Source organism: Solea solea, chromosome 21 (assembly GCF_958295425.1).
Source record: "Solea solea chromosome 21, fSolSol10.1, whole genome shotgun sequence".
NCBI lineage: Eukaryota > Metazoa > Chordata > Actinopteri > Pleuronectiformes > Soleidae > Solea > Solea solea.
In genome coordinates, this window is record NC_081154.1 from 3,392,674 (window position 1) to 3,417,748 (window position 25,075).

At 42.9% G+C, this 25,075-nt stretch overlaps 1 long non-coding RNA gene across 1 annotated transcript in view; it reads right to left on the minus strand.

The window, feature by feature from the left end:
* LOC131448882 (uncharacterized) overlaps nucleotides 1-24,696 on the minus strand; it is a 45,273-nt gene extending 20,577 nt beyond the window's left edge. The window contains exons 1-2 of the long non-coding RNA XR_009234232.1: nucleotides 24,643-24,696; nucleotides 12,198-12,358 (exon numbers count right to left, since the gene is read on the minus strand). This is a non-coding gene — a long non-coding RNA (uncharacterized LOC131448882). The remainder of the gene's footprint in view (nucleotides 1-12,197; nucleotides 12,359-24,642) is intronic.
* Between the last annotated feature and the right edge of the window lie 379 nt (nucleotides 24,697-25,075).

The window sequence follows — 25,075 nt, forward strand, 5'->3', positions numbered from 1 at the left end:
GAAACTGGAGCTGAGGGTGTGTGTGTGTGGGGGGGGGGGGGGGACACCACCACACCTCCTGGAGATCTGATGAGCTACTGTAAGTAGAGGTGGTTGAATAATTCAAGAGTGGATGGCAATAAAGCTGCTAAGCTGCCGCCTCTCGCCGGGGAACGGGCTCCGACTCAGCAACATCTTATTTAAATCATTAAATACAGAATCCAGTCCCTGCCACAACTTCATCCACGTCTTAGAAAATGTTCTGACCAATATTTATACCGTAAAAACAAAGGTTCCAAGTACATTGTTGTAGTTACTGTTTTCTGTCGTCTGTCATGTCTGCAACAAACACAAAAGCCCATTTAACAAACTGACGAGCACAATATTCTTTGAAAATCAGAGCTAAATGGAGACATAACATTGGAGTTACATGTTTCTGGTGGACGGAGACACTCAGCCAATTACTGTAGATTTCAGTTCAACTGTTTGTATGAAATCAGCAAAGAACTAGTGTATTTAAATCAGGGTCATTTCCCCAAACAGAAGACTGTACTTCTGTTTTGTACAGTTCCTCACTGTATATACACTTTATTACCGATACAGTCATTGTTTTGATCATCTTTTTTGGGGCCTGAATTGAGTGTGTGTTTGTATTCATTTGTTTGATCCTTTTAATCATTGGTTAACTATATATTGTTATTAGTGTTATCCAGAATCGATCCCCTGTAAACACATGATGTTCAATTCCAAGATTGATATCTATTATTGGGATTAGAGGACGGCGACAACAATGACTTCAGGATCAAAATAAACCAAATCCAGACGAAAGAAACGGCAACGCTAAGAGAAGATGGTCAGTATCAGACAGATGCTGCCATTGTGAGGATCGTGAAGACGAGGACGACTCTAAATTACCAGTGAAGGTATAAAAGCGCAACTCGGTTTTTTATATTGCGGTTATTAGTCATCAACATGTAGGGAAGCAACTAGGCATGGGACCATTTTTAAAAGTTTACACCATGACCATTTTTGAATAGAACTTCTGTCTGCAAAGATGGAGTTACATATTTGTTTGTGACGATAAATGAATGAATGAATAACAAGTCACGAGGAAAGATGCGGCTCCCCATCGGCACGTATATGCTGGTGATTTGGACAGGATTTTCCAAGTCACTCATTGATGTTTTTCTTCACTCACAATAACAGAAATTCACCACGATTAACATACTTTAAGTGCATTTAATCCTGATAAGCGATCAAATCATATATTGTCCCATCACTAGGACTAACACACATGTTTTTGCATGTGAGGGAACGCGTGGGTCTTGGTTGTCTGATCCCCCCCCCACACACCTTGTAGGGATTACAGGTGTTAGGTTTTTCTTTCCACTGTGCAAGAGGAACCAGAATCCTGCTCCTATGGGCTGTGACATTTGTACAGGGGAGCATGTGAAACCTGATCATATTTAATAATTCATGGAGACTCTGAAGCTCCTTCATCTGCGTCCATTAGTTCCTCTAAGACCTTTTGGCCTAACACTACTTTGTACCTCCTTGAAAACAAGAGAGCGTGACTGCGCCGCCGCTGCCTGCACTAACACCAGAGGCTGCGCTCGCGGTGACTAATATCGGCTTTTACATGGACTCCGACTTCGCCCGCGTGACATCCGCATCCCCGTGCGTCACCCATTCACTCTGGCAATTTTAATTGGATATGCACGGGAGAGCGGAATGATGGTGTGAAGTTTCAGCGCAGTCCACCTACACTTTGTCTTGTTTGTTTCTCCGAACCAGTTACACCGCAGCTATAAATCTTAGCAGGCAGCGAAGAGACAGGCCCGCTGATAAATAATGCACACGGTGACACCGCTGCGTCCAAACGTCTTGACATGAGATGGTTGACGGGGTTTGCCATGACATTAGCCCTAACATACGCCACCGCTCTAGTGCCTCTTGGCCTTGGACGCGGATGCTGTAAGTGGGAGTGGTTGTTTTTGTATGTAAGGGTTTGTAGAGGTGCTTGAACTCTTTAAGGCACTGGTATACTTCCGCGCACAGCACGTGTGTGTCCGAGGCAGCTGGAGCATCGTTCTCTTTGGTAGGAATGCGTTCTATTCCCTGCGTCCAGACTTGTAACATCACCCGATGGTACAAGTCAGATACTAGTACTACAGGACCCTGACCTGCGAGTGTAGAACTCTAGGACCCTGACGCCCGAGTCCACGCAATGCGACGCGCACTATGGCATGTGCTTGGATTTTGAATAAAAGGCTTGAAAATGTACGTGTAGTCAATGAAAATAATCATTTGAAATATAAAACTTCTGTGTTTTCCTTTAAATGTCTTTCTTATATTATAAAATATAACATTGGTTTATAATAATTAAATAATTTTATACCGTACGTATTTGCATAAATGTGTCACAATGGAAAGTGCTTGAAAGCTGCTTCAATTCAAATAGAAGAATTATAGGAACCCTTGTTTGTATGTATGTGTGTGTGTCCTGGACAATAGAAGACACCACTAAATTTTGCGTAAAAAAACAAAAACAAAAACAAAACAGTTGATTCCATCTATACCAAACTGGCAGCACAACAAAGAGAAAACTAATTGCAGTATTGCCTTGAGCAGTCAGTGAACTTCGCGAGTCAGGTTCGTCTAGGGTGAATATTTGATTACCATGTGTCAATGTGTTGGCCGTGCTCCAGCGTGCCACCCAGTTTTCTGTCAGTGGTGACGAAGGTGTCGTTGGAAGAAGAACACACACACATACACACACACACACACACAATGACCACACCCAAATCAACGTCGCTTTATTTAACATCTGATGCCGCCGAATCCGTGTTTGTCCAAGGCTGCAACCGATCATATATGTTAAAATAAAAAACTTCTGTTCCAAATGAACCGCATGTCCACATATGCCATTCGTATGTGGCCTCTGAAGCAAAATATAAACTTAAAAATATCATTGTGTCTAAAGGAGTGTCTTTCTAGTGGAGAAAAGTGATGGAGCACAACTTCCTTTCAAGTTCTGTCCCTGCTGTCCCTACGTGACCGCGACCTCTCTGATAGAAAGTGTTGTTGTATACCTGTGTGAGAATGTGGGAACTGGTACACTAGTCTACACTACACAAGTGCTTCTGCACGCCACTGCTGCGGTTACCATTACACAACTTTACCAGGAAGACTCACCTCGGGGGGGCGACTACCAGCTCATCTTAAACGATCATATCAGCTTGCCTCACTCGGGGACAAGCGTATGAAAGGACGTGAAAGTGCAAGGCAGCGCTAATGTAAATTATCGACAAGAGAAAGGGAGTAAAAAATGCCCGAAATGCCAACACCTATTGTGCTTCAAATGGGCGCACGCGAGGCCAGATACTCTCCATACGTTAAGGACGTGTCTACGCATTATATTTGTACACACACAGCTATGGCACGGCATGAGGTTAAAGAAAAACAGACCAGCACATCTCTATTGTCACTTGGAAACACAAAGGCATCGGTGACAGCTGAGATCAAAGAGTGTTTAGGTGTGGCTGTGTTCACGGCGGTAGGAGTCACTCTCTTGATCCGTCTCAGTATGCATTTCATCTTTTTGCATCATGACAGTTGACGGCAATACTTCATTTCACTTGTCATGCAATGACAGTCGTCACCCAACGAACCCCCGCGCGTCCTCGCACGGAAAGCACTTCTGTCTGTAAAAACGGAGAGATTATGACTCTCCTTGCACATTTTTTTTTGTCACACTTGTTCTTGCACGGGCTTGGGAATAACTTCAGAGGAGAGGCTGGATGAGGGATACACAAGAGGGGGGAGAAAAATACAAGAGGAATATAGTATTGTTCCAACACGACCAAAAAAAAAAACCAAAAACAAACACGAGATATGTAAGAAAAGCTCGGGCCTGGTTAGCAGCCCAGAGGGACCCCTCGGATCCAGTGTCTCCACCAAAGCTCTTGTTTTCCAGTACACAGAGATGGAGACAGTAGACACAGTAGGTAAGTGTTTGTGTCGGGCCAGTACTAAGCCCCTTAGACTCCCGTTAGTCCCCTGACGTCTACTCGGGTTCCTCGTTTTCTCAGGGCTGGACCTGTGTTCTGCTCCCTGAACGCAACCATGACACTGGCCTTCAGAGGCCACAAACACAAACAGTAATTGTGATGGAGTCACACAAACAGGCACATACGCACACATACACAGTCTAACACCCATCCCTGTGCATAAAGAGCATCCCACTGGAATGCGGTGGTGTGTGCGCCTGACGCCACGCTAAGCCACCTCAGTCCTGCTGAGGAGTCTACTTTTGCAAGCCCTGCCGTCTGCGTCTCGCCATCACAATCATGAGAAAATCACCGGGTGCCTGCGGGGCACATCTCCCAGGTTACAGGTATGCCTGTTGACACACGCTTAATCCCCCTCTCTTTCTCCCAGGTCGGTGGTGAACGCGCTTGGAACGCCCTGTCTAAACCGCAGACATCATACAGGCCGCTGAGCAGGGCAAGACATGTCGGGTCACGTGACGCAACCACGGGCTGCGTCCATGCGCCATGTTGACACGCATGGACGCAAAAAGTTGCGTGCGGATGTGTACCTGCACAGCAAGTGCACACACATTCACACACATGACACGCATGCTAGATGTATTTACCAGCTATATGTGCTGCTGTTTGCCCCCCCCCGGGGCAAACTCTGAGGCCTGCAGCAGGGCCACAGTTATGCCTGTTCAAGTCGAGCTGCTGACGGATGGGAGTGTTGGCACATTCCTCTGACAGGTGATGGGAGCAGCACCTATTTGATCTGCCACTGGAGTGCAGAGAGAAGAGGAAGAAGTGGAGAAAATAGAGTCGCCTTACAGCCTGCTGAGAAATGATGTGATAAAACGTGGACACTGATAAAGCTGCTGTGAGATACTTCCACCGGAAATGAAAAATAAGACATATACGGATGCTAAAATATAATCATTTTTGTTATCCGTGAATATGTTAAATGTAAATTTTACAAAAAAAACTGAAAAAAATTGTAAAAAAACATAATTATTTCTTGTCTAAGTCATAAAATTATGCTTATTTACTTGCATTCCTGTACAGAAACATGAGACTAAACGTTATGTTTTATTAATTTCTGACTTGAGCAAGGCTCAAATTTGGGTATAAAAAGGTGAATGTGGTTCCTTTTTGCCAAATAAATAACAATATGGACAGGTGCTTAGACTACGGTTTAATAATGTGGCCAAAAATTTAATCACAGCTACATTTGAATTGTTTGTTTTTATTGAAATGGATCATCAGTTCAGTCATAAGCAATAAATGTACAACAAAACAGAATAAAATGTAGTGTAAATGAGTCAATTAAAATAAACACAGAGACTTTTAGGCTTGAGGCCTAAGCACAAGCTTCATAGCCAAGTAAAGAATTCAGAAAATCAAAAAAAGAGGAATTAATAAGCAAAAAGATTAGAATTATGATGATTTTTACAGTAAATGTCATTTTTGCACCTATGTGGACGTTGAAGAAACCGCTTAATTCTAGGTTTTAAAGGTCCAGTGTGCACAAAATCTAGGTGAAATTATCTTATAATGAATTGTATTTCATATACACTTCAGTTAAATTTAACGTTAAAAAATCGTTAAAGGTGGTTGAATATTGTGAAAATGACTACCATTGACTATGATGCATACATAATCATAATCCAGGAATTACAATCTACACACTGGACATTTGAAAGAACAATTTCTACCTTTCCCGTTACTATTTTCCCCTCTTGTTTGTTTATTTCCCTTTCTTGCCTTATAGAAATCCAATTTATAATTAAAAACAATTATCGTTACTCTTATTATGGGACTTTAAAATGCAAGTGTGATGTGAATAATGTTTATTTGTGTTGTCAAAAATCAAATGCATCGTCTGGCTTATTAACAATGGCCTTCAAACAACGAACAAAAAGCCAACAGTGACATTCATGTGGGTACAGTCATGCTACAAAAGCTTGTTTCACAGTAAATCACTCACCAGCTCAGGCTGCAGCATTTTTTTCCAACATTTCACTCTACCTGTGACAGCACAGAAATTCTCTTCCCCCCTTTTATTCTCATCTAGGCTCGAAACCACACTGTGTACATCACAACACGCGCTAAGACGACCGACCGCAAATGCAAACAGTGCCACAATGTGCTGTATACACCTTAATGCGCCATTGTCTCCTCTCAGAAACCGTGATATCTTTTCATGTGGTTAGAAAATGCAGGCTTTGGGACTAAAATGCCACATTAGATGCGGAGTATTTGTTTTGCCGCCATGGCGACTAAACCCAGGCGTCAGAGGAGACGAGTAGAAGCCTGGAAGCAGCAATGAAGAGATTCTGATTGATTGGGTCGGCATTATCAAAAAAAAAAAGCAGTGGCACAGAACTGCAATCTGTGGAAGCCCATTTCTGCCAGAAAAAAAAGGCCTGGATAATAAAAATATCCTCAAAGTAAGTCGAAATTCTGACATTTAAAGAGTCTAAATCACAAGATAAAAAAAAAATCATAATTATGAGACTTTTTATCTCAGAATTATGACTTTTTTATCTCATAATTTTGACTTTTTATCTCATAATTATGATTTTTTCCTCAGAATTATGACTTTTTCTCATTATTTTGATTTTATCTCATAATTTCGACTTTTTAATCTCAGAATTTCGACTTTTTATTTCATATTTCGACTTTTTACCTCATAATTTCAACTTTTATCTCATAATTTCTATTTACTTTAAGGATATTTTTATTATCAAGGCTAAGTTTGACCTCTTTTTGTTTTTGTCTGGGCTTCCATAGCAATCAGAACGCATGCCTTCGAGAGAAAGGTTACTGTATGTCAGTACAGTGTGAGAATAACGTGAGCATGTGCGACATCTATCAGCAGAAGCTCCACTTTCAGGTATCTGTCATTCTAACCAGAGACACAACAACAAAGTGACTGATAACATTCACGCCCCCCTAAATAAGTATTAGATTTCAAAGCCAGGCTTGACCAGGCACGAGCGAAGTCTGAAGCAATAGAACGCTCAGTGACGAGGCGCAAACATGACAACAAAACTCTATATATTCATCAAAAGAGTTCTGTTTCGCTGCAGACTGCTTCAGAGGGGTTTAATTAAATCTACTTTCTTGTGGTGTGAGTCTCCCTGGTGTGAATCTCATCGTAAACAAGGCCATCTTGTATTTCCTGTTGCCATGCCATCTCCACGGCTCTGACTGTTCTGACAAGCCCAAACGTAGAGACAGGAAGTTTGGTTTAAAATATGTACTTATACAATAGTGCTTACATGGTTCTGTGAAATAGAACCAATACTATAAATGTGTGTTTGGGGAGTGGGGGTGGATGTCGGATTGTGGAGGAAAGGTGGTTCAGCCACCGCCCTGACTGACTTCCAGGCTCTCAACCACCCCCCCACCCCGGCAGAACCCGCAAAAACCCCTCCCCGCTCACCCCTGCAGAGGCCGATGCCAGATTCAACACAGCGTCCCGCGAAACAAACACAAACTCCCACTGTTCTCCTCCACGTGGCCTGCAGCGGTTGTGCAAGGAGTATGGTAGAAAATCCTTGTTTATATCGCAACCATAATACAGCGGGAACCTACAAAGAGACGCTCCGGCCCACGCCAGAACCACTCAAAACATTACTGACCACCTTCTAAACATTGAGACTCGGCCCTGGTTGCGACGTAAAGGTTCTCTGGGCTGCAGAGGTTTGGCTCGGCTCGGGAAAGAATTCCTTTCATAGCTCTTAAACGCAGGTTGCCGACGGTTTCTTTTTGTGTGTGCGTGAAGTTTCTGTTTCTAGCAGAATCGATGCGTTATGTGCACTTTGAGTCATGTTTGTGTTCAGATGCGTGGGTGTTTGAGTCTATACGTCAGGTTGTAAGGAGCTCGCGGAGGGCTGGTCCCCTCATGTCCCCCTCCATAAACCTTCAGCACGCCTCCCAGTCTAAGCACTGCCACTCTGTAATTGTGGAGAAACCACAGCACACAGCCCCATATATAAATACCCTTTTCTCCCAGCCTTGTCAAAATAAAGGTTGTGTGGGGAGAAAAGAAAAAAGGGCTCTTTTTTTTTTTGGTGGCCCTCTCCCCCACTTTGGAGCTATTTTAGCACAAACTCTTTACCTTTGGTAGAAGCAACAAAACTTGAGTATGATACGCCGAGACAAACTCGAGGAGGTTCCGTCCTGCAACATTAAGAGAGCTAAAAATAAGCCTGAGGGCCTTTACTCTGAGTTGTGAAACACCTACTGCTGAATGAAAAAAAAAAAAAAGGTTAAACCTATTCAATTTCAAAATGTTGACTGTGGCATATTTTTTATGAACATGCAGGTGAGCCGCCGACACTGCTGCTGTTGCCGGGGTAAAAATGGCACGCGGTGTGGACAAGACTAGAGGACGGTCTGCGATAATGTACAAACAGCAGCATGTTGACACGCCGTCTCGCTTTGATGCACTTTCAGTGTGCGGAGACTTCCTTGTTGTCTTTGCGGCCCACTCACCTGTCTGTGTCTACAGCACCTCTCGTCTGCCCATGAACATGTAAAAAAAATGCTTTAAACAAACCCTGACTGACTGCATTACGAAAAGAAGAAAGAGAAGAAAAAACTTAAGAATAAGATTAAAAAACATGTTTTTTCACTTCCTGTGTTCAAAAACTAGGGCAGAAACTCACCGACAGAAAGTGGGCCAATGACAACATTGCAACAATGTGTGTCATGCTCTGAAACTGGGTAACTGGGAAACATGTTTCCAGCCACTCCTTCCTATCACGGCAAAACAGTTCGGCTCCTGCACACAAATCTGTGAGAAGGGGAAATAAATCATTTATGTCGAGAGATTTTTGTCATTTTGATTCTTTCAAATAAACGACGAGTATAAACGAGTGGCTCTAACTCGACCCGAGACGTTGCTGCAAAGGATTTTCTTTGGGATTTGATCTCAAAACAAATGTTGCCACCTCATGTCACACATTTCCCTGCAGCTCATCCGTCTTTGTCACATCAAAGCAAATCGAATCTGTAAGTTGAGCGCCTTTTAACGTACGAGGGGGCGTGTCTCCCGCCGCAAAAGGTCACCCGTGAGGTAGAGCCTGTGGACGTCAGAGAATCGTTCAAATCACATATTTTGCCTCGACGTCTCTTCCTCCAGGACACGGCTGTTCCAGAAAACTGAGCCCTGCTTTGTTTTTAAAACAAGTCCAGCAGACATCAAACTGTCTGTGCATGTCAAAAATCACTCGTGAGTTACTTATACGAGTGTGCCAAAGAAATCTGTCTATGTGGCGAGAAGCGGTTTTTCATGGAGGACTTAGCGGAGCTGCTTCAGCTCAGATGTAACGAGCGGACGCTGCGTCGATGCTGCACTCGGATGTAAAATATGCACACGTAATGTGTACATTTTGAGCGTGCACATTGCATGTTTTCCTCCCCAACTTCTTCCTCTCTCTCCGTTTCATACAGATACTCATACACTCTCATGCACACACACACACAGGCAGGCAGCCATGGGAGGAGGGAATGCGAGGAATGCTCCAAACCCCGGGCTGGTGTTCTGACTCGTCCCAGACTTCATGCCGTCACCACCGGGGTCTGTGGCCAGACCTCCCTGTGCCAGACCCACTGGCTCCAACACCCGCCCAGGCCAGCCGAGCTGCAGCTCGCGACCCATAATTAACCAGCAAGCCGCACTGCACTGCACGCCCCCCCCCACCCTCCCCACGCGAGTACTGCAGGGGCCCCTCGGAAACTTAGAGGAAGAATAGACGGCCTCGTACTGCAGCTTGTGGATGACGATGCCTTTGGAAGACTCTGGAGGAGGAGGAATCGATCATGTACAGAAAAGGCCGGGCAGTATCTCGACTTTTAAATGATATAAATCCATATTCACGCACAGTTATAGAATGACACGATGACGTTTATACCACCCACAGCTTTGCAGCTCAACAGAGGGGTGAGCAAGTGCAGGGGGGAAGTATTTCTCATCGCCCACACATCAATTTTGGTTTTATATGACTTTTTCCCAATTGTTGAAGTCTTATTCCGTGTAGGAAGCAGCTTTGATTCGACTCAACTCGGTCTCTTCTCTTCTCGTCCCCTCTCTGTGTCACACGCACACACACACACATATGCAGAAACTTTATGACAAACACATGTGTCGTACGGTCAAACTCGTTAAACATGCTTTAGCTGGTGATCATCAAACATGCAATTAACGTGCGTGACGCTTTATCGGCTATTACTGAAAGTCGCGCACCTGCTGACGTCAAAGCAACTTCAGAAGGAAAGTTAATTAAATAGTTTTTTGCAACGACGTTGCAGAGACGTCGACTGTTAGAATGAGTTTGCTGAAACAAACAAAGAAAATACTGGGATATAAAAAAGGTAAATTGCCATTTGACAAAGTCAGTAAGTTGCAAAGCCAAATGGTTTTTCTGAAGTTCACACACACACACACACTTCGCATGAGAAATCTTTGTAGTACCTTTTGATAAAGAAGAAGAGGTAATTGTGTGTGTTTGTGTTTTGAAAGTAATGCCAGGGTGGTTATAATTCTCCCAGACTGGCATAATTATGGCTGAGATCTGTGAAGGTTTCAGCCTTTAGGAGTAAGCGGTGATCATCCTCGCTTGCTCCTCTTGTTCGGGCAGGAAAGACTCATTTCATTCAGGGCGAGGTTTTCCTTCAGATCACAGCCAGAGGGGTCTCTGCAGGAATCTCGTACCAGCCGAGTTCGGCGTGTGCGAGAATCGCTGCTCAACAGTGATGGATGTGTAAGTTCAGTCAAACACAGGTTCTGAGCACCGGTGAACAGGGTTCTAACAAATGATTACTTTTATTGATCGTGAAAATGTGATCTGACGATTATTTTTTAGTGCTATCCACCGACTAATTGAGCAATTATTTCTCCATTACTACTACTCGACTAATATAACAGCTGGTGATTACTTCTATATCGCCGAACCTATTGATTAAATCATTTAATTAATTACGACAAGCTCGTCAACGCCTTTGCCGTGTAGTGCAACTTATTATAGAATGAAGAAAACAAGTCACAAGGCCTCTCGTCACAGCTTATCACGGATAATGCATCGTCTAATGACAATGTAAGAGCTTAAACGTATCGCAGCTGAATTACGGATTACGCATTAAACCACACACTCTGTACGTCACATTAGGTGGAGTGTGGGAAATTATGTATAATGACGTTGTTGCACAGTCGCGGTTAGAAAAAACGCTCAACTTGTTTCAATGGTTCGTTGTATGTTTAAGCAACACTGCCCCCTGCACTTCCTGTATCGCGCTGCAGCTACAAATTAACATTTATGTGGTTTCATTTACTAAATAATATTATGATGCGTCATATTATCATTAAAATCTTGTTTGTTATTTGTTTCTTTTAATCACAAGTAATCATGGCATCATTAGTGGTGAATTATAATCGTGATTATTTTGACAGGAATGACGATGACAAATTTTTACATCATTATTCTCATTTTCATTCAAAAACCACACTTAAATGGTAAATGGTCTGTATTTATTAGCGCTGCAACTAACGATCATTTTCATAATCGATTAATCGAGTAGTGGTTTGGTCCATCAAATATCGATCAGTGTTTGTCAAACCTGGATAGGAACGATTGTTTTTGTCCACAAACCAAAATGATTCAGTTTTAATGATTTCTTTGTTATATGGAGCAAAGAAACCAGGCAATATTCACATTTAAGAAGCTGAAAAATCATTTAGAAAACACTCAAAACCAAATAATCCAGCATCAAAATAGTTGACGACTCTTTTAGTAATGGATGAATCGTTTCAGCTCTAGTATTCCTATCACGCTTTTCCAGTCTTAATGACGACTCAAAGCTACAGTTCTGCCATTCACCCATTCATACCCAATCACACACTGCCGTTAAGTGTCTTGCCCAAGGACACATCGGCGAGCAGACTGGGGGAGCTGGGAATCAAACCTCTCTCTGCCACTGAGCTACCGTCGCCCGACGATTACTGTGTGACATTTGTGCAGATCTGTGAGAAACGGACAATAATTCATCTAAAATGATATTTTCACACACATTTTGGGATTTAAAAAAGACATTGCTTCTCCTGCTGTTTTAAAAGTGCAGTAGGCCATATTGCCATTTGAATAAAATCCCGATGAATTGTTCAGAATCTAATAAACTTACATGTAAATAGTTGGAGAGCAGTGACTCCACCGAGAGCCAGACACAGAGTCTTAAAGCTCCATCCACGCTGCCGCCTCTTCCCTGTCAGAGGAGCCTCCTTCCCGCTGATGTGGGGTCATGGCTTGTAAATTTAACAGGGCTTCCTCGAGGAATACCTCATCCTTTGAAAGAGAAACAGGAAAATTACACGGTGGACAAACCAAACTTGGTTTTTCACCCCCTTTCCTTGCACTGTAATTTGCCTCTGGAGCTGCTTGGCCTAAAATAACCTTAACCTAATATTCACAGCATAGGTCGACTTTGAGAGATGCTGGAGGTCTCCCCTTGGGTGGCGGCGGACGGTCATCAGCCTGTGGGCGCTAAGAGTTTGTTTACTTGCTTACCTCTCTCAGATACATCAAGCAAACTTAGACGAGGTGCTCATTTAAGCTCCTGTGCAAAGACACACATCTCACCACAGCTTACGATATGGCTATAAAAATTGTTAATCTTTTCCAAATTCTCAATAGGAGCCATGATTTTTAATGCAGTAGGCGTAATGTGGTCTATCACCGAAATACTCTGAATAAAATCAAATCCTCAGCCTCTTGGCAAATTGAACCCAAGTCCTGTTTCAGCATTATTCCCCGAGTCTGCAGAGCTCAACCAGAAAACCACAAAACCAACTGATGGGCATCAGAAGAGAAAATGCCCATGATCTCACTTGAACCAAAGTTTCCTACAGGCAGGTTTTTCATTAATCTGAGGCTTGTGCTCTTCTCTGTATCCTCATCGTATTTCCTTCATCAGCAACCATGACGCCCCAAATGTTTATACAGGCAAGGTTTGAAAAGGATCGCCTCAATCTCAGCCTCGGTATGCACTTATTAGATAGAGTATCCATAAATCTGACAGTGATTTATGATATCATGGAAAATGAGTTTGTGGTTTTATGTGCTTATTGTGCCGCGGCACATTCATACAAACGTATGACTGTGCTGATGCATGTAAAAGGTTGTGATTTAATTTATTGCAATTGGTTTTAATTAAAGGGTTTACAATGAAAGTGTGAGTGAGCACTTTGATCCCAATTACCTCATTAATGCTAATAATAATAATAACAATAAATACACCTGCATTCGTTTGCTGCAACACACCAAAAAAAATGCCTGCAAGCAAGAACAGAAAAGCGCATTTCCCCATAAAAGTGCGTGTATTCTCACACACACACACCTCACCGCAGGCACCACACACACTGGTTCCCATATGGAATATCGTGGGTGGCGCTGGACCGGTAGAGGGCTCTGTAAATAGCTCAGGAGCAACCCCTCCATTTGAGCGACCCAAATTTCCTTTTCTGAGGTCTGCAGCCTGGGCTGGAAGTGCTGTGCAGCAAGCCTCTAGTCGCCACGGGAGACCACAACGGGCCAGGCTGACAGCACTTCACAGGGATCACGGCATGGAAGGGGTGACCAGATGGCCCTCTATGCACACACACACACACACACACACACACATCACATGGGAACCCAAAGCCTTCGCACACACACACACACACACACCTACGCAAGGGCGATCACACGCACGCACACACACACACACACACACACACACACAGGTTTGCGTAGTTGTTCCATTCATTTGGACAGTCTCACAAATGACTTATCCTTAACCGTAACCCGTTAATGTCTGACCCTAACCACAATTGAAACACTTAACCAATTCCTAGAGTAGTTTCTGCCTCATTAGGACCAGGTTTTGGTCTCCATGAGGACAAGTGGTCCTGACAAGTTCAGTGTTTATGCAAGAAAATGTCCTAGAGGTAACACACACACTATATGCCATTCTTTAAGTATCATTCTAAAAGTATTTTTCAATTCAATTATTAGTTCTGTAACAAAATGCCTAAAAAATATTACTTCCCAGAGTTCAAATAATGTATTTAATATTTATTTATACTCAAAGTGCACTTCTGCGCATTCACATAATGCAGATTGGAGAGACAGACCTTAAGTGTTCAATAAATGTCTATTTAAGTAAGTTTCATGTAATTATTTGTTATTATTGAACTCTTGAGCTAAATCAGTGGACACACCTCACATATGTGCATATACCGTCCCCGCATGTACATCGCGTGGGTGCACATGGATGGACTGGTGTGTCCTTGTGTCTCCTTACATGGAGAGACAAGAGACACACAACCACACGCGCTAGCAAACAGTGCACGCACTGTATATCCAGGCACTTGCATTGCCAAGGGGGCGGGAAGACGGAAGGATGTGCGTGGAGCTTGTTTGTTTGGTTTGTATCCGTGTGTGTGTGTGTGTGTGTGTGTGTGTGTGTAGAAGGCAATTAGTTTGTTTTACTGTCTGACTTTTGTGACATTGGTTTGTATTATATACAGTGTGTGTGTGTGTGTGTGTGTCTGCATTCGTGTGCTGTGCAGGGATGGAAAAACATTGAAATGGAAGAGGTCCTTACCGCCACGACCACTAGCCACCAAATATCACAGTGAAGCATTCACACTGCAGGTACCGTATCATGAATACCGGAGTGGCAGTTTATATCTTATTTATGATATTTGTTTGTGCTGATCCTTGACACTGTGCGATAAATTAACAACCACTGCAGCGATACAGAGTAGTAATTAAAGAAATTGTTTGACAATTTGGAAAATAAACTTGTTTGCTTATGGAAGATTGATCCCACCCTCACACAGGGCAGCGGTATCAATCTTCTCATCTTATTCTCGGCAGGATCGCGAATCTGTGTTTTCCCAAACGCCGCTTAGCTCTGAATGTTTCCTAGCAATGAGCCGGGAAAAGCACAAACAAGACTTTGGAGGAGTTAAGAGTTCAGACATGGTAAGAAAGGTTCTTTTCCCCTTTCCCTGCTTTGTGGATTTAAACCATAAAAGTTCCAGCCAGTTGAAGTGGTACGACGTGACGAATACAGGCAGTATCGCAAATGAGCAGTCTATCACTAGTGCCGCGATAGCGCTCGCAGAACCTCTGCTGGGGGGATTTCGCGGTGCAGTGATAGCATTGGCATTAGTTCTCATCAATGGTTTTTACAGGTAGTTTGAAACCATAACTATGCCAAAGGAGTGTCACTAAACAATGACTGTGCCATTGTCAAGGGTTTGCTCCAGCATGTCCTGCACAGGTTCTCTGCCAGGGAACACAAAACATTTCCTCGAAGCAGAAATGAACTACAAAAACAAAAAAAGAAAAAACACCAGGCGCTACCTTCAAAGGCCTTTTGTCACAGTTAAGGGACTGAATGTTGCCATTTTCTCTACCCGGGACAATATTTCATACACTCTTCTGAGAGGACCTTGTGCTTCCTTTTCCTGTGGTTTGGCGCGGGCTTAGCTGTCGGGAGAGGGGAACAGCCAAACCCAAATGTAGATGAACAACTTGGCAGGCTGTCGGCGGAGTGTCCTGACCAGACAAAAGCAGGGAGAGAAATACAGCCATTTATTTATATTCACTGTGGTTTTGCGTGTATTGAGCCCTAGACTTCCAGACCCCGGGTGGATATTCCGTCTGAGGACGAAGACAGATGGATGACTTTCCATTGACATACGTAGAGGAACATTCAGGATTAATGTCAGATCCATATGTGTTAATCGAGTGTGAGGTTTTGGATGTGTGGTCCGCTCCTCATCCCCCAACACTAGTGTTGTTTACCTAAATGCTGTAGACCCATCTCTCAGAACAGGTTACGCTTGAAGACAGGATGGTCCTCTGGTGAACGCATGACATTTTGAATGATTTCCTGCAATGACAGCAGCAGGGAAAGTATGAAATTTGAGTGCTGTCAGAATCACCAGCTCTGTCTCTTTTTCTATGGGGGGATGACCTCACCACTGTCAGCCAGGGAATGGAACCAATTTAGAAGAGTTCCCCCTGAATTGCTGGTGTGTTCATATTTGTCAAACTCCACAGTACATCTGCACCCACTTCCACTTCAGTTACATGTATACATTACTACTGGGGAGCATATCTGAGGAGTGTGGATGGGGGGGGGGGGGGGGGGGGGCGGACGGACGGAACAAAAACTGAAAATTCTTCCAACAGAAAGTGCTCATGCCTCACTGACTCACACCTAGGCACTGTTTCAATGTGGGAGAGCCCATAAAATCATCAACCAAAGCTATTTCTATATAGGCTTAGAAGTCGGGAGGGGGGAGGGCTATATATGTTCACACACACAAACACACACACACACATACACAGTGGCTGTGGCGAGCTAGACCTCTATGGTCAGGAGTCGGTGCCAAGAGCAAGCCGTACAGTGGAACACTGGGAGTCTTGTGCCTGATTTTGGAGCCTCTGGCTCTCTCCCGACCTTGCTTCAAAATACACTGCGGCTTCGAGGAACAGCACTCTCAGCAGTAGGGAGGCCAGGCATGGAAAATTTAGACGCAACAAGAAAGACAGAGGGGGAGGAAGAAAAAAAAAAGAGGCTGGTAAAATTTATGTGCTCATTCACATTTGCGGCCGTGAGCATTTTCTTAATGCTTTTAACACACCAACTGTACTGTAACGGGAAGAGTTCGCATTAAAAATTCAAGAAAACCTGAAAAAAAAAGGGCACTCCAACAGTGGCTTGTGCCTGAAAACCAAATAACAGTGTTGCAATGTGATGACAAGTTACACAAGCAGGCCATCGAGAATGTCATGTTTTGTCAATTTTGATGTCATGTTGCACAGAATACTTTACATTTTTCTTTCTTTTTTTTGTTTAAAGAAAAGAAAGAAAACTGTTTAATAATCAAAGATTATAAAATTGGCAAAATCACAACTTTCCATCCAGCTTGATAAAGATTAATAGCGATAATGTGTTTGCATTACTCACTTGTTACAATGTAAGCCTGCTGATCCAGCAATTGTAAGCATGACACAGTCGTGCTGCGCTGACATCTCACCTGACACCAAGGCATAATAACACCTTGTCTTGCTAATAGAGTGTGTTTTTGCTGCACTACCCTGTAATCTCTTCCCTTTCTGACGCGAATAAGTGACTCAAAATATCAAACTGGCCTGCAGTGAAACCATCCATACAAACACAAATGGTGTGTCATACGAGGACAAAAAAAAAGCGTGCACACACAAACACGCGCGGCTAAACAGGAGTGAGCTCATGTAAGCCAGAAAAGGCAGATTACTCTTTTTGTTTTTATCTCCAGGCTATTTGTATGCAGCTGATCTTGTGCTGTCTTTATTGGTCTAAAAAAAGGAGTAAGATAGGAGGAAACACTTCTCCAGAGAGTGTTGGACATTAGGCTCTTGTTGACTTTACAGCCGATTCCACATGTTGACTCAGTCAGTGTGTTTACATGCGTGTTAAAAGTCGTGATTTTAGTCAGTTTTCTTAATGTCACGTAAACACATTAGTCCGACTAAAATCCAGATAGCCTTAGTCGGACTAACATACTGTATAATGCGATTCATAGTCCGATTACTGCAGGCATATGCTTAGTCAGACTGGAGTCGGACTTGGCGTTCTGCGGGTGCACCAAAATTGCTCAGTCTACTTTGTGTCACCGTTTGTTTTTCTGTGATGTAAAGGTCAACAGGAAACTGATTCTCTACCTTATAGACATACAGCGCCACCTCACCTACGGAGGCGGAGTCAGGCGTATACAGCAAATATATCGATTTTCTCCTCGGACTACAGCATTAGCTCTATTAAACTTGTGCATGTAAAAGTGTCGCTGTTCACCAAGAAGAAATGTGTCTCTTTTTTTATACATAGAGAATACATAGAGAATACTTTTTATACACACGAGAATACATAGAACTGACGAAGCAAACAAATGTGACAAGACAGAGAAACGTAGTACACTATGCACCACAGCCACATACAGCAACAGTAGGTCTGCTGGTTTGTCTTTTTCAATGACAAGCACAGACGACTGTCGCCTTCTACTACAGAAGATCATTTGATGGAGGCACAGAACGCGTCATATTTTGTCGCTGGCCGACCGTCAGACCATCTGGTTCTAAACTGCTTTGACTGGTCGACTTGTGTCTTTGATAATAACACTTTTGCACATGGTTACACAGTGCCTTTTATGATTAAAATGAAAGAAAGCAATTCAAACCGTTTAAAAGTCAGGCAATCAGTTCAAACAGGCCATAAATTAGGAAACTCCAGAGTAAGTAGTAAAGAATAATATAACATTTATGAGTGCTTTTTTAGAACTATACAGAATACACAGAATGAAAGGATGTATCAGTTCTGCTTCGTTTCATGTAGGGAGACAATTCCGTGGCCATGCCTAGAGCAGGACTTGGCTCATACCCTAATTTGTGATAAAAAGAAAAGTGTGTGTGTGTGTGTGTGTGTGTGTGTGTGTGGGGGGGGGGGGCTGTGGCACCGAGTGGCATATGTTCTAGCCTCAACTTTGAAAACTACCCATCTAAAAAGCCCCCGGTCTATTTTTAGAGGGAGTTTTATATTGTGTGACTTGTTGAGATTGCTTTGAAAGAACACAGGTGAGCAGCAGCAGCACGCCACATAAAAACAGGCAGGTACGGTTGAAGTACCATCTGAAGGCCCAAAATCAAAGTCAGTGGAAACTGTCTCATTACCCAGTGGCGGCTTCCATTCTCCCCTTTCATCGCTCCATTGATTTCACCGGGAAAGAATATCACTGTCGAAGGCTAAGCTAGAACACACACCATATATTCAAACGTGATCATTTCTGTGGGGCCCCATCCTGTCTGCCACAGCACTAATCCTATTGCTCTGATACACAAATTAGTACACAACCACAGCATTCCTAACCCATTCCGTTGAAATATAAACACCTGACACTCAGCTCAAATTCACAGGTACTATACTAAGCACTGGGTGTATTTCTACTGCTTTGCATAGTGTTTGTGTGACATAATTTGGCAACAATAGCCTGCATGTAAACAACCCCCGTAATATTTATATATATTATGAAAATTTCATTTTGGAAAAATACCGGTGCTTTCGTCTCTCACACGAGAGGATGAATAACGACTCTGGATCTAAAATCAAACATGTTTTGTCTACTAGTCACTCACGGTTTACACCTGAACACACCTCAACACACCTCAGCACACCTCTGCAAACTTCAACACCTTATGAGTTATGATGCACGGGCACGCCTGCGGGTGAAGGGAGACAGACAAACTGAAAGAAGGGGGGGAGAGGGAGAGGGAGGGGGGGGAGGGGGGGGACGCATTTAGGGAAATGCTCATAACAGAAACTGGGCTCGGAACAGGGGAAAAGAAGAAGCATGAGTAGAGGGGTGGAAGGTGGGATAGAGAAGAGGAAAAGTGGGTGGTGAAGCGGGGGAGCTGTGAAGAGTGAGTGAGTGAAGCACTGAAGGAGGCTAGGAGAGGATGAGGGGAAGAGGGAGGGGAAGGGGGGGTTGCTTCCTGTCGCCATTCCAGCCTGCCCACATAGACAGTCCAAGAAAGAGAAAGAGAATATCTGGTCTGACTGCAGGCCACATGACATTCTCTCTGGGTCCCTCGCTTTTCCTCTGCGCCGAGTGATGTGCTCCCTCCTTCTCTTCCCGTTCCCTCCCCCTCCTCCCTCCCTTCCCCTGCCCTTCAAAGCTTTGACATGTCATCTCCCACCACAAAAACAGAGGTGGGAAGACTCGCTGGCGCTACCGCTGCCTCAGGGTGTCTGGCACTAAAGCTGCCTGCAAATACAGCAGGGAGAGGAGGAGGAGGAGTGAGTGAGTGAGTGGAGAGAGAGAGAGAGAGAGAGAGAAGGAGGAAGGAGATAGAACTCAAAAGAGAGACAGAGAAAGGAGGAGTGAGCAGCACGGTGTGCATTAAACAAGACTCGAAAATCCCAAGGCATCAAAGTGTGTGTGTGTATACGTCAGTGTGTGTGTGTGTGTGTGGGGGGGGACAGGCTGTTATTAAGGTAGAGCGACTCAGGAAGATGAGTCCTGTCTGTCTTTTAAGGTGATACTGCAGCAACCACACTGTCTGCGTCTTATGCCTCTGTCTCACACACACACACAGCAGCAGCTGACTGAAGCTTATGAAGATGGATTGAGGGGGGACAAGTCTATGTGTGGGGGGGGGGGGGGGGGGGGTCTCTGTGATACAGAGTTCTTGCTGTGTGGCCTGTACCGCCATCAGAACCACCAAAAACACAATAACACCCATAAAGGTTCAACAAATGGCATGAATTGTGCTAAGATTAATGTAAAGTATATGTAAACCACAGGGCCATAATTTAATGCATCTTCCAATGAGTCAAATGTAATTTTCTCCAGGACACTGCAGTACTTTCCTGGGACTCTAACTACGTACCATGGAGAGCCATTCCTCGCGAATAAATGATTCCAGGCCAACTGTTTGCAGCTCGAATACCACCAAATTTGCAGATTGATTTAAGGGGCAATTATGCACTTGGCTTTTGAACCTCTGAGGCTTTGGGAATGAATTGGTGATTGGCTCCTCTACAAAGTAAGCACATCTGACTGGATGAGGACTTACCATAGACTGCGAGTGTTGGAGAAGCCACAAGAGCCCAGCAAACAAGAACATCACTAACAGGGCCAATTACGGGCCTCCGGGGACCCGTGGGTTCTGACCTAAGAACCAACAGATGAACACTGTAGAGAGTTAAGCTATGAAAACACAACAAACAATCACACTCGGAAAAAGGGATCCACCGTATTTATGACCCACTTAATGGAAAGGGGATTTAATATTTAAAAGAAAACATTCAACATCTTAGGAGACATTCAATTAGCCTGATAGCACCCAGTCTGTGCATTCATTATGAAGCTACGGCTAGGGGAAGCTAACACAGCAGCAGTCGACTGAGGCTAGCATAGCTACACTCAAACTGTAGTCGTTATGAGCAGCAACACTTAGGGACTTAACATGACACCAAAATGTCATTTCTTTGACTATATGTTAATAATCTCAGATTATGAACCCAAACACATAACGCTGCTGTTAGCCATGTTCTCCTTTGGCTAACGTCCTGTCCATTGCCGTCATTAGCATTAGCATTGAGTGCCTGCACTCAAATTTGAGCTAATGCATTACCACCATTTCAAAGACATAATTCTTTGACTGTGTAACAAATGTTCTAAAATAGGTAGAATGTAAGCAGCTTGTTGGGCATTTAAACTCTCGAGCAGAGAGGACTGCTTCTTTGCAGAGCTCTTAAAGTGAGGTACTCCAAAGGTTCTCCTTGATTGACTGGCCCAGCCCAGAGACTGAGAGACTACTGTCACTAACTATACACAAGTTATTTCTCTGACCAGGCCATATTTCACTGACCAGGCCATTAAGTAATGAAAAAGAAAGAAGAAATATTAGGAGGCACCATTTTGACAATTTTCTGACTTTCGGCCGAAGCTGAATCACCTGGCAGCTTGCTGTTGTTTACACATAGGAGTGGTTTCAGGCTTCTCATGAATCTATTCTTCGTGCCAAAAGATGTTTAGTCACTCATATGCAAATCAGGTCGATGTTGCGTGCCGGTTTGTATGCAAAATTTATAATTGCCATGAACTTATTATATTAAGGTCACCTGATGGAATGCTTTGAAGTGAGGTTCCTACCAGTGAAGTAATACCACAGGTTGGTACATAACCACCCAGTTATGACAAATTAATAATACCTCAAGCAACTAACATAACCTGTAGTGTCACTTCATGACTCTAATATGCAAATGTGATACTAAATGAACGTCATAACCCAGTTTCAAGCCAGCAAGCAATGAAAGAATTCAATTTGATCAGGTTGCCAGAATAGTAAACAACACTAAGCAGCTGTTGGTATGATGGTATGTTGGTAATATATCTCCTACAATCATGAGGTCATAATGTAACACGAATCCATCACAACAAATTTGAACAACTTCAAAAACGGGCAATAATCTGCTTTCTAGAAAAGCAGCAACACTGAGGATATATTGAAATTGTACATAGTAATTCTAACACTGAGGTTACAGTGACTTTGGATAACTTCAAAGACGAGGTTAACCCTAACCCTCTCACGGCAAATCTGTTAGCTGCTGTTTGTGTTTGAGGACACTTCAGTCAACCTCCGCCACCTGACATCACCTCCACTCAAGCGTGGCCTCTGTGATAAGACATCTGACACAACGTGCAGATGTCTCCGTCTCCGCACAGGCTGGGGAATGCCTTCTTACCTGTCTGTCTTTCAAGAGAAAGTTGACATCGCTCTGGTGTCTCGGTTCATAAATGTTGCTGCCATGATGACACCAGCCTGTCTCACACACTACTGGATATATAGAGACAGAACCACCACAGTGCAAAGCATGAAGCCCCCAGTCTGAGCATGCAAAGGCAGACAGTGGTATTTCACTCTCAGAGAGCCTTGAAGAGCCAAATTTATGCCTCTCTAGAGAAACCACACTAAAGTGCCACAGGGCACCATACGGGAAAAACAACTCAAAGAGCGAGCGAGTAAGGAGACATTCAGACTAAGTCACAAACTTAGATAATTTATAGTTTCTTGTATTCCAAGTTGTGCTGCCTACCATTGTATGGATGGAGTCTGAATCACACAATGTCTGATCTATTCTGGTGTGTGATCATTTAACATGAAAACAATTAGTATCATCCCACTGAACGTAAAGCAACCAGATTATTATCTGCTTTAACACGGTGCAATTGATATGTTTTTGGTAAACACTACGTCCATACTTTAATCCCTTGTCTCTCCAGAATGTATGATATAAATCTACAATAATCTCACATTAGCATCATCCCCTAATAATGATATTGTGATGTCAGTTCTTGGACTTTTTCTCACTGCCGTCTACATTGTGGTCAGAGTCGAATGTCATTACACAAAGTACCAATTTCTCTTGATTTGTGCAAAACAAGTCTTTTGCAGCAACAATGGTTTCATCTTTTAATGGGGGTAATTTAGTACAGTGAGAACTCAGTGTGCCACAACAAATGTCCAGATTTCCTTGTGGTAGCACAAATATTGTAAGCTAACAGAGTGGATGTTTCAGTTTGAAAACTTAAAAAACAGAGACATAAATGAACCACAATAATCAAAAGACGAATCATAAAATGTGTCGAATTGTCACCAAACGAAGACAACACATTTTTTCACTTTTAGTGCGTCAAGCCAAGCATACAGAGAAAACAAGCTAACAACACATAAGGTCACTTCAGTGAGCTGGTGGCAACAGAATATAGGCAGTGCTGGTTTGCATGCGAGTTTATATATGAGAGAACACTGCCACCTCCTGGGCAAGATGTTGATTGCAATTTGTCACTCACTAGGTCTCCCACACCTTTCATATGGGTACTCACTTTTTAAGAAATGACAAACAGTTGGAACTCAATTCAAAATCTAAATCGTGAAAAGAGCAGATTATAGATCATAGTATAGCATTTCTAATTCACTGACATTTATGTAACACCTATTGTTTTCTTTATTAAATTTATCACAACAATCTCACACAGACGGAGAAGTGGTTTTTACAAAACACATAACATTTAGGGAGTAGGCAAAGTGTATTCTAGATTAATCTGTCGATTATTGTCTGGATTAAACGAATAATCATTTGGTCCATAAAATGCCAGAAAACTAAAAATGTTGATCAGTTGATCAGAGCAAAGAAGGGAAGAAAATATTCACATTTAAGAAACTGAAACAATCAGAAATCTTCTTTTAATATTGATAAAAAAGCTTCAAACCCATTAATCAATTACCAAAATAGTTGACGAGTCATTTAGTAATCGATTAATCGAGTAATTGTGTCAGCTCTAGTGTATTGTCCAAATTATAAAATACTAGATAAAATACTCAAAATAATAAAATAAAGTATATTTTTAAACCCCGTCAAGTGATGCCTCTATATTTGGAAAGTCCAATATATCAGATAAAGTACAGGATTTAAGTTTTTAATGGGTTAAGAAAAATAATCTACATCTTAAACAAAGCAAAAATGTTAAAAATCTGTAACAAGACACTATTTTACACAGACTACGTTCTTTTTAACTGCATAATATTATTATTGGTGAGCATTTTCTCCTGCTCCATTTAAGCCCACTTAGGACTCATTTGTTAGTGTGAAGATGTATTCTGATTGTGTGCAGAAAGCCATGTCTAACACTCGGCCTTTAGGCTGCTCTTGATGATATCAGTGCCTAAACTCAGCACAGTGGCTCATCTGATAACACAGTATATGTGTTAAGAGGAGATGACGGCCTTCATCTCCAGCAGTGTGTCCCTCACATGGGTTTTGTCAGGTGTGTCAAACTGTGGCTCCTTCTTTGACCAGCAATAAAATCCTCTTAACATTCACAAGCATGTAGCTTTAAGGACAAAACTAAAAACCTTTAAACCAAACATGCCTCAAACACCAAGCAACTACAGGATACATAAATCTTTTCTTTTTTCCTTTACAGAAGCAGCAGCTGAAGCAGAGCAACACAACATGAATAATGTCCTACCTTTGCTCTCCTTCATCAAACTCTTCATCAAATCATCCACAGGTGTTCCATGCTAGTCCAGTGTGCTACTTTCAAAACTTCCCGGCTTGTTTCCGGTCACTTTTACTTCCAGGTCGCGTTTCACCTGTAGGTCCCGCCCCCTTTGCCAATCAAACCAAATAGCAGGTGGTCTTATAAGATCACGTGATCACTGCCGTTAGGACGTACAATAAATACTAGAAGCTCGAAAGAAAAAGGGTTGATAGTTGTTTTTAACATCTACTTTAGTCTTTTTGCTTTGGGGAACCATTGTTCGTCTTACTGTGCCTAACTTAATTAACATAACACCTGTCTCAGGTAATGCTAAGATGCTGTGCTAATAGATTGCTACATGTTAGCTTTAACTTTAACATTATACAGTGGGGTTTTCTCTATGTTGGACCTTTTGTTTAGT